We start from the raw sequence: 9,857 nt of genomic DNA on the forward strand, positions 1-9,857 counted from the left end.
TTTGCAAATTGTGTCTGAGTGTCGTGATGACAAAACATCGAGACAAACAAACATGTTTGATTTTGCAATTATATCTTGATACTGCCGCAAATGCCGAACTTGACTTAGTGCAATGAGCCGTCCTCGTGACGCGTGCCTCCGAACTGCTCAGAGAAATTAGTCAGATTAGTTTCATTTAGTTTAAACAGCCATAAATCACAGCTGCTGTGTAAAACAAGTATACCAAACTCTCACAACTATAATTGCAAGTGCAAGGAATCATTAAAGTGATTTTTCTGGAGTCATACTGGTGGGATCTGATGGGGTCTGCCAACTGGTTAGGGACTTCCTGATGAGAGGATCTTGCCCAAGGACACTTTGGCACAAGGCGGGATATCGAACCGTCGACCTTCTGGTTAGTAGACGACCTGCACATCTCCTGAGCCGAGGATCAATCGATCTCATTATCATCAAAGATATATAACCGTATTTTTATTTCCTATTTTTTTTTAATTCAATCCAATAATGCACAATACAGCCAATGCATGAAATTTCACAAACTAGAACAATTTTTCTTTTAAGGAATTTATGAGGAAAAATGTTTGGAAAATTATAATATTTCCTCCTTCAATCGTATTATCTATTTATTATTATCATTTCCAAATGAATATTTGAACTATGAGCCAGATAAACTCAGATATTAAGATTAGAGAGATTCACAGTCGCAGGTCTGAAGAAGATGTAAATTCACTCCCTCTCATCATCCACAGGGTGGGGGGATGGGGGGGGGGGGGGGGGGGGGGGGGGTACTCCCCTCTGCAGAGCGGGAAGACCCTGGAAGGATTATGCAGTAATTTCCAAGTCATTCAGAAGCAGAGCACAAATTATGCAATTGAAAATCCTTCACAGAGCTTATACCACTCCCCCCAGAATCAGGAAATGGACTCCGGTCCTGGCACGGGGGGGGGAGACGAGCTGATTCATATGCTGCTGCGCTGCCCTGCAGTCGAGTCCTTTGGTCGGAAGTGTTTATCACTGGAGTTCAGGATGAATGAATATGAATCCCTCAGTTCTGTGGTGTTAGGAGAGAAGGTTGCACCGCTGAGGTCAGAGAGAAAAAACATATTCAGCTTTTTGGCTGCAAAAAACAATGATTATATTACGATGAAGGATTCGGGAGCCAAATTATTTCTCAAGGGAATTCTGGTTTTGGTGTGAAACTAATGATGTGATCGAGAACACGAGCAGAGTTTATTCATCAAGCACCTTTCACAGATTCTGTCTAAAAGACATAAAATCAAAAAAGACTCAGTTAAAGATAAACCAGAAACACACAAGGGATGAGACGTGTCTCCTAAATGTCTGAACAGAACTTTTCAAACAGAGTCTGCAGAGTCCAAATACCTGAAGCTTAGTGGGAGACGAGTCCACAGCTCAGGGGCGACCGACTGGAAAGCTCGACCCCCCCCCCACCCGAGTCTTAAAGTGTCTCCAAGGCAGAATTGTAAAGTTCTGGGTAAAAGGACTGAGCGTTGGCCTTGAGGTGGTTATACTGCAGAACCTGGACTTGTTGGGCTCTATGGCAACATTTTAAAATAGATTCAAGAAACCAGTATGTAGAGGAGTGTAAGATGGGACCACCAGTTTGTATTGAGTGTGGTTTGTCAAACAAACAACAGAATCTCTTCTCTCTCCTCTTTTCCACACACATCTCCTCTCGTCCCCATTTTTCTGTTGTCCTCAAATGTTGATAAACACTGTTAAAATGTTGCACCAAAATATAATGAGTATATCTGAGCTCATACCATCGCTGCTGCTATCATCCTATATCGCCACGGAGAAGAAATTGGAAAAAAGATTCACAGATCATCCCCTCCACAACATTTCATGGAAATCAAACAAACACTTTCTAAGTCGTCCTTTAACTGATTGTTAATTGAACATCTGCAAATAATATGATAATCAAACTGAGTCCCTAAAGGAGCTCATTTTGTAAATCCTTGGTTCTTACAGGACGTTGAAATCGGCCAGGATCCATGTTTGGGTAACGGACACGCTGAAGGTACTGGAGCTCTAAGAAGCATTGGAGCTGACAGAATCCCAGCAGACAGCTCTTTGCCCCGGGGTCCGTGTCATCGGGGGGGGGGCTGAGGTCACCAGCAGGGTTGCTAGACACTCACACACGAGCCGGGAGGTAAATAGAATCCTGGAGAGTCGCCCCCCCGGGGGTCAACTACACGGCTGGACTTGTGATCACCTGCTTTCAGAGCTCGGTGGGTGTGAAGTTGAACGGAGCCGCGGTGACGCACGGTATCATCGTATCAAATGTGAATGAGTTCCACTTCTGACAATGTGCCAGCTGTGATAGGAATGTTGATCAGTTCAAACGCCTGCGCTGGTGTCACCAGGTGCACGAGGCCTTTCAGACTCGTGCTGGCATTTCAACACACAACAGAGTCTCCTCCACCTGCTCACACTCTGTCCTCAGACAGGAGGACAATTCAGCAGCAGGTGGCCGAGCACCATTCAGCCTCACAGGAGGACGAGGCCCTTTCTCCAGCCAGGAATTAGATAGAGTCCTCTTCTTGTACCAGTATTTTGTGGTGTGATAAGTTACCAGTGCTTCAGTTGAGTTTTTGATGAAGAGCAAAGCCACACAAGAATCAGGATACATTCTTTGACTGTACATAAAAAGGGACCTAGACGCATATTCTCTCAAATGGTTGGGAAAAAAGAACAGAAGTGCATGACCCCACTTCTCACTTGATTTATATCCCCATTTAAGATTTTCCTAAGCAGCTTGTGAGCACTGAGAGATGTAGATTCAGTCAATCTTCAATTTCAGGCTCCATTTTGCATTTCAAATATCGCTGGCTTATCCAATTTCTTTGGTCTTTCATGTCTATCCAATATTAATAGCCGGAGGACCCCTGTATAAACGAGCGACCTCCTTATTAATAAAACAACGGCGCTGAACTGAAATGACACTCAGTCTTTTCGAGCTTCCTTGAAAGAATGTAAATACGAACCACGGGGGTTAATGGTTTTTAGACCGTATCGTTTTCTTGATTTCCGTCATATTGCTGTTATTAGCACTCTGGTCATTCTTAAAGAGCAGCTCGGGGGCTTTGTGCTGGAGCCTGTATTGTAACCGCTGTGTCAGTGCTGCTTTCTGTTCCATTAAGATACAAAGGAAAACTTAGACTGACAGTTCAAAAGCTTAGACACCAGTAGTGGCATAGTGCTTTCATTCTGAACAAACTCTTACCCTGAAGTAAGAGCAATACTCACTAAATCTAGCCTATAGCCTATATTCACATTGTTTATACAGTGTTTATAGGAATTTTGTTGTAACTAAATTTGATTTCAATAGTACTGAATGTGTTGAATCAACTTTATACTGGCCATTAAAAAAAACTGTATAAATGAGAAGGGGTGCAGTGTGTCAGTGGATTTTTGAAAACCAAGTGCGGAGATGTCTGTTTCATATTAACTGGTTAAAGTTACTTTTTACTGTGGACCAGTTAGCTTCAAACTTTGTCTATAATATTTAAAACTTAAATTCCATCTGTTTATAATGCAGTTAACAAAATCAGCTACAAGTACATATAGTACATATATTAGTACATATGCCACCATTATTGTAAACTACCTATACACAGTGTATACGCAGTCAACTTGTGTACTGCAGCAACAGGAGCTAACAGAGGCTTGGTGTAGCAAACAGGAAATATCACTGACCCTCTGTTTAGTTGAGTGAAAATAAAAAATATTGTATCATCTGCATATAGCGTTAGAATATGTTGCGCATCCTCTACGACAGATCCCACATCAGTGTTCATGGATCCTCAACAGCGAGCGTGAAGCCCAGTCACTTCTGGATGAGGTTTTATATAGAAACCACACAGGCTGAATAACAAGGCGTCCTTTGCACTAAGTCAGCGGTGGCAGCGAAACAGACGGCCAATGCAAATCAACGGCGCCTGTGAGATGCAAGGAGATGACAAGCCGGGGAAATGTTAGGCTCCCCGAGTGCCAACAAATAGGTCACCAAACCACAACCTGTGACGAGGAGGCGAGGAAGTGATTCATGCTGAAGACACAGAGAGAACACGAGGCGGGAAAATACGGGACGGACCCACAACCTCTGCTGAGAAACCTCTATTACAATTATCTAATCACGCTGCAGAGACAGACTCACAACGCTGCACGGGTAATGTTGTGTGTTTGGTTGTAGCTAAGTGAGTCACGTGACAGTTAGGGTTAGGGTTAGGGATAGACAAGACAAGTGGAGCAGCCGAGAGAGAAGGAAAATCCAGGAGAGACGAACATGACAAGACTGAGGAAGAAGGGGATGAAAAACTGGATTCCTTGCACGTGTATGGATTTCATGCAGGGGGGAGAAAATGCAGAAACCAAATGTGCCGTTTCACCACACGGACTAAAAATAGTGCCGAGGCGGGAGCACTTCCAGGGCTGACAGTGTTTTGAGTGCTGTTTCTTCAGTTGTTAAGAAACAGAGAAAGAGGGACAGTGAGAGAGCAGCCGCCTCTTCCAAGTGTGCGTTTGGAAATCCCTTACGCTCAACCAGGGATGTTGGGACGTCTGCCACCAGGACATCGGGGGGGGGGGGGGGGGGGGGGGGGATGGCAGCTCGGAGAGGAAGTGAAGCACATGAATGAACAATGCAACTGACAGCGCTCCCACAGCAAGACGTCCGTCTGTGCTGCATTCTGCTCCCATCGCTGCCGGTGACATAACGTTATATTCCATCCAAACTCCCCAGAGCAGGAATAATCCAAATCTGGCAAACTTGGATTCAGTGCCACTTCCTTTTTATTATAATTATCATAGTTTTGATTTCACAAAGAAGTAAAAACCCAGCATTACAATACAAAGCTGAAAGTTTCTTATATTTTTCTCTCTCAGCCAATGGATCCAAAACACCGGTTTGGATAACAATAGTCGTAAATGAGGATTTGGCTTCATAGACAATACTTGTAATAGTGTAGTTGGTTTTCATGTCTTTTCTTTTAAGATTAAGTGTAGTTGAAACCAGCTGTGAATCTATCTTCACTTTTTAAAGTTGATATGACAAACTTAGCAAACAGTTTCACCCTCAGGATTTGAATTCCTCTGAAATGTGTTTATTCTCTCTGTGTTTGGTCTCCACCCACTCTGGGGGGTAATAATTGCCTCTTTAGCTGCCAGTGCTCCACCATGTTGTCTGACTCTCATCCACCAGAGCTCCTGCCTCTACCTGCTGGTTTTCTTTACTTGCAAGTTGTGCTGAGCTGCAAGACACCTGAGAACCACGGTGATTCAGAGCCGAGCGTTTTTCACAGTGTTTTTCTCACTTTAACAACTTTCACGTTTCATATTATTGTGAAAAGAAAAACATATTTATTATGGCAGATTTGAGGGATTCGATTCTTGAGCCGTTTGGTAAACATTACAAAGTTATAACACATCTCAGCCTTATTGACATTTTGTGTTGCATCAGGCATTCTGCACACAAGTCTTGACAACACCATCATCACAGAGTCAGAAACACATCGGACACCTGAGGAAAAGAAAATGGTAATTTCTTCGATCTCTGCCTTCGAAGTCTTGGTCTATACGAGTACAGTCCTGTCTCAAGAGATGTAATCAATACATCCCCCCCCCCCCCCCCAACACTCGGACGCTCATTGATTGGCCCTTTGGATTTAACCTGGAGACGTTTGCATCATGTACGGTTTAGCAGAAAATAAAAAGGCTAAGGAGAAAGGCAAGTAGAGTTCAACCAGTCCACATGGGGGCCAACAGTTAGAGGCAAAGTCTGCATTGGACTTATTGACATCTTCTTCCTCTGTGGTGGAAACAATGTGCAAACAAGTGAGGTTGATTCTCCCCCCAGCAGGTCTCTGATGGAATAAACTGTAAGGTAAGATGAGGTTCTTACATCGCAGCACACGCAGAGATTCACAGACATCCTGCAGGAAAACAAAAAAATCCTTTTATGCAAAAATCTCCTCCCCGAGCATCTCTGACGCAAGATCTACAAAAACCTCAGCAGACCAGCAGGAGGCCACGGAAGTGGGTCAGTTAACCAGGTGGAGCTGGATGAGCGTTCTTCTTACCATCTAATTAATACCTCCAAGACTTTTACCTGAGCTATTTACCATGCACTCTCTCTGCTGGTATTTGAGTTTAAAAACCAGACTGACACAAACAAGCCACCAGTGGCCCTGGCAGTCAGACCATTAGTATGACTGGGAGAAAAGGCAGATGCCCCATCTGTCACGCCACCGGACGAGGAGATTAGGACGAAGGCGAAGAAAAGAGGAACTCATTTGGAAATAACATGAGAGGAAGAAGAAGAAGAAGAAGAAGAAGAAGAAGAAGAAGAAGAAGAACAAGAAGAACAAGAAGAACAAGACGACGAAGAAGAAGAAGAAGAAGAAGAAGAAGAAGAAGAAGAAGAAGAAGAAGAAGAAGAAGAAGAAGAAAAAGAAGATGTAAGGAGACACATTACTGAAGATTGATTCATATATATATCATGATGAGAGAAGCTATTTCTCATATTGTAATTTATAAATGGACTGAGACAATTAAAACAGCGCTCGTCGTTATCTCAAGGTCACGAGGACATTTATCATCATGTGCTGTTGAGTCAGGCAGCAGCGCTTCCTTCACTCTAACAAGCTGATACTGAACTCCCCCCCCCCTGCAAACTGCAGGAAACATAATGAACCCAATCATGGTGATTTTCCACAGGTATCTCGCTCAGAGACATCTGCATCCCCGGAATGAAAGAGGATCCTAATTTGGCCGGAAGGGCCGGGGAGGATTTTGTGAGTCTGTGCATGTGTGTGGGAAAGTGAGCGTCTGTCAGGAGTGTGGGTGCATGAATTTTGAGGAGAAACACAAATAAGCCGGGAACCTGATGCAGCACGGCATCGGCTCCCAAGTCTTGCAAATCCTATACGCCCCCCCTCCCCGGAGACCCTCTGTGTGGTGGCGGGCGGGGGGGGGGATAGAAATGTAATCACACTGAACACACGCGTGAGGGGAGGTGACGCACCATCACATAAAAAGCGTCATGAAGAGGAGCAGAAAGGAGCCATGTCAAGAGGATTGAATATTTTGTGAATAAAATGCTTTCCCACGGGAGCCGGCATCCTGACGCACTGCACCCCCGCACACGGGGGGGAGGGGGGGGATTCACCCCTTTGATTAAGTGTGTCATAATGAAGGAGTCAATGGATCCTCCTGGCAGGACGAATCTGCTCCAGATACCGATAAATGTGCTTATTGCTCACAGACGACCGGCGGTACCGTGCCTCTCGTACATTCAGATGATGTTTTCAAATTTGTCATCTGTCTGTTCACGAGCCAAAATCCTAATGTGCTTACACGACGACTACAAACCCACGTTTCTGACGCCTCGTTCGGATCCTTGTGCAGGAAATGAAAAACCTCCCTCCTACATCATATTCCCATGAATGAACATCTGTACACGCAGCTCAGATTGAACCGGTTGTGTCCTTGTAGTGGTGAGTTCGGTGCTGAGGCAGTTTGAGGGGGTGGGTAGCCGCACCAGCAGAGAAACCTGGAACATCAGGTGTCTTCAGATGCTCGGGGGTGCACGAGCACGATCTGGCTCTTAGAGTCAGTCAGTCGAGCTGGAGAAGGGAGATCAACGTGTGGCTGTGCACCACCGACCATCGGGGCAGGAAACAGATCTAGTCCAGGCTCTCAGTGTTTTGTCAGCGATGAGTCACTGGAGAGGAGCGAGGGCCCAGCAGCTCGGGGAGCAGATTGAACATCTCTAGTTATTACAAAGACATCGAAGGCTGCTCACTGCTGGAGGAAAGTCTTTATTTGTCTTGATTATACACACACACACACACACACACACACACACACACACACACACACTTTTATCCCTGCAACCATCAGGTTACTAAATGATGACAAAAGTAAGGAGTAGGTGGAGAGCACACCAGTGTTGCTGGGTGTTTCCGGGGGCAGGGTGGTTGTTACTGACGGGCTGAAATGAATTGTGAGTTAAATGTGTGTGTTGGACTGCCTTTGATATATGTTTTTGTCTACCTCCTATTGCTATTTATTGTATTTATTAAGTAATCTATTATGTGAGACTGGAAACTGTGAACGAAATTGCCCATTTTGGGATAAATAAAGTTTTCTAATCTAATCTAATCTAAACACACACACAAACACACTGTGGTAATTTTTGGATTGTGGATCATGGAGGCAACAGATTGTGGGCTGTGATTACATCGAGACTGCTTCATGTAAAATATTATACCATTATTGACAATAACTCCTCAATCCCTTTGTCACTGCTGCTCCCTTCATCTCTATTAATTATGTATAAATACTTTAAACATTGACATACTTTTGCATTATGTGACACAATGTTTTTCCTAATAAATGTTTAAAATATTGTAATTTGGGTAACCTGTAACTATATATCACATTAGTAACAAGACACTGTATCTGCTTGAACGTTTTTGATTGGACGATATGTTGCTTTGCTTCTTGACCCTGTCTGACGTTGCAGAGAAGATAAGACTGATGCTCCTGCACCTGCTGACACCTCGATGGTCTGAACACAGCCTCAGAGACACCAGTGCTTTCAGGGATTACTCTCATGTGGACTAATGAGACGAGGAAGGAGCAAGACGTCCTCACAAAACAAAAAGCAGTCCTAAAAAGATCCATTTGATCGTTTCAAAAGCTTCTCGCAGTTTTCTTCTCCCTCATCTCTGTTCATTTACTTCTCTCAACTATAACTAAATAAGTAGATTTTGCACCCAACATTTAAGTCCGTGGTTGAGTAACAGTTAAACTACCTGGTGTCCATAATCCCATTTTTTCCTGACACAAAGACAGCTTATCACCATGAAGTCACAGAGGATTGTGGACACTATCTCCAAACTGTATCTGGACGAGGTATTTTAATCCATGCAGCTGAGCTTGGAGATAAGGTTCAGAAGACAAGTGCAGCTTTATCCCTCATATTAGGGTGAAACAGGACCGAGAGGAGGAACAGGGGGTGACGCACAGGGCAACCTTTACCTTTAAGACTCCCCCGAGGAGCGAGCAGGCTGGAGCTCCAGAGAGAGTGAACCAGCAGGAGGAAGCAGAAAGATGGGTATGAACGTGAAGTGAAAGGAAACTGGACTGAAGGGAGATTTGTGATAGAAGCCAAACTAGATAAAATTCACCAGTTAGCTACGATTTCAGCACATTCCAGGTGACGTCCATTTTAAAACCTCCTACTGCTCAAATCACTCAAACAAAGATGTCAGTCTACAGATAAATGAATTCTCCTCCTGTGCTTTATGTTCAGTTGGTCCGAGCACGATAAGCCGGGCGACACGAGTTATCCAGCAGCAGCAACTGAGAGCAAATAGAGATTAATTTATCATCAGGTGAGAATGAATTGTAAGATTTGCTTTTAAAGAATACGACTTCAGCGCTGGCATATTTTAAAGAGAGGCCTGGTTGGTAGGAGATTAGCTCACCGAGGTATATTTGAGGGAAGCGGTTGATAAGCCCACAGGAAATGGTGAGCCCTTCCATAGCTGGAGCAGATAAAACACACAATAGATGGTTTAGTCCATGCGGCTCACGATGTCACGGGAGGACATGTGGAGGAGAAGGCTTCGGTGCAACGTGGTGGGGACGGAGAAGGAGCCATGTGGGGGAAAGGTTGGTCACAAGCTGGTTTGGTAAATTACTACTTACAGAGAATGGTCGTCCGGGGGCAGGAAAAGAGATTAGGCTTCGAATGCTGCATTTTAAACCGACTGCGTCACAGAGGAGAGGTTTGGTTTGGCCGCCCAGTTTCGAAGGCTCCTTTAAAT

The sequence above is a fragment of the Pleuronectes platessa genome, chromosome 4 (assembly GCF_947347685.1).
Source record: "Pleuronectes platessa chromosome 4, fPlePla1.1, whole genome shotgun sequence".
In the NCBI taxonomy this organism is placed as follows: Eukaryota; Metazoa; Chordata; class Actinopteri; order Pleuronectiformes; family Pleuronectidae; genus Pleuronectes; species Pleuronectes platessa.